The sequence below is a fragment of the Crocodylus porosus genome, unplaced genomic scaffold (genome assembly GCF_001723895.1).
Source record: "Crocodylus porosus isolate Cpor-Errol unplaced genomic scaffold, CroPor_comp1, whole genome shotgun sequence".
NCBI classification, from domain to species: domain Eukaryota; kingdom Metazoa; phylum Chordata; order Crocodylia; family Crocodylidae; genus Crocodylus; species Crocodylus porosus.
The window spans coordinates 146603362-146604541 of NW_017728886.1; the positions used below are offsets into that span (position 1 = coordinate 146603362).

The 1180-nt window shown below is 50.8% G+C and overlaps 1 long non-coding RNA gene across 1 annotated transcript in view; it reads right to left on the reverse strand.

Moving 5' to 3' along the window:
- Nucleotides 1–819, reverse strand: part of LOC109324647 — a 3321-nt gene extending 2502 nt beyond the window's left edge. Inside the window, exon 1 of the long non-coding RNA XR_002104977.1 lies at nucleotides 707–819. This is a non-coding gene — a long non-coding RNA (uncharacterized LOC109324647). The remainder of the gene's footprint in view (nucleotides 1–706) is intronic.
- Between the last annotated feature and the right edge of the window lie 361 nt (nucleotides 820–1180).

Sequence of the window (1180 nt, forward strand, 5' to 3'; positions counted from 1 at the left end):
TTCCTGACCTCTGATCATGCACATGGCTCTCTCCTGCACCCTCTCAAGCTTCTCCATATCCTTTTTGAATCCTCATGGTGCTTTAAAAAAAAAGCCCCAACTCACCGGGTGCTGCTGGACAGGGGGGGCAATCCCTGCTGCCCCTCACTGCCCCATGCTGCATGTGCCCCACGAGCCCCTCCCTTCTCTCCCCCCTCACTCTCCCAGTCTCCCGCATGGCTGCTTCACCCACCCCAGAACTGGCCCTTTACAAAAAAAAAGGAAAAATGAGAAAAACCCTGGGACTCACCAGCTCCTATAGTGGCCTTGGGGTTTGGGGGGCTCATGCAGAGCCCCCCCATGTGGTGTGGGGCAGCGGGGAGCAGTGGAGATGACTGCCTGACATCAGGAACTGGTGAGTCTGGGGGTTTTTCTCAATTTTTTTGTCCTTAAAGGGCCAGAGCTGGGGCAGATGGGGCAGCCATGGGGGGGCGCTGGGACAGTGGGGGAGGTGGGGTCAGGGGGCTCTTGTAGAGCCCCCCATGCAGTGTGGGGCAGTGGGGAGGGGCAGCATGGATTGCCCTCTGCCCAGCAGAACCCAGGGAGTCGGGGCTTTTTTGAAATGGAATCAAAGCACTGCCCCCTGAATCGGACAAATCCAAAGCAAATACTAGCTGCTTCACACCAGCCTTATAGCCATCCCTCTTTCTCTTCCTCTCCCTCTCACCTGCCAAAGTTCATGGGGTTGTGGCAGATAAGACAGTCTTCCAAAAGTTTGGGCACCCTGAGCTACCTATTACACTTACTATGACCTCTACCCTTCTAAGGAAGTAGTAATGAAACAAATGCTCACAGTACAAACTACAAGAAGCTGAAGCACCTTGCAGTAGACAATGGTGGTTAGTTTTGAATAAGAGAGCATGGGGCCAAAAGTGGCTCCAAGTTAATGCTTTACTGAGGTTCATACATGGTCTTATTTACAGACCTGCTTGGGAAAAATCTTTTTCACCATAAAAATATCAGGGACAACACAAATTACTGTTGTAAAGAAAATTCTTTCAATTTATGGTATACAGATCAGAAAAACAAGCTACTTGAATTACCAGAAATCTTTTTAAAAAGTTTGGGTTTTTTTCATTAAAAACAGGCTGGAGGAGCAGGCAGGGGATGGGGCCCTGCCCTCCCCTCTCCTCCAGCCCCC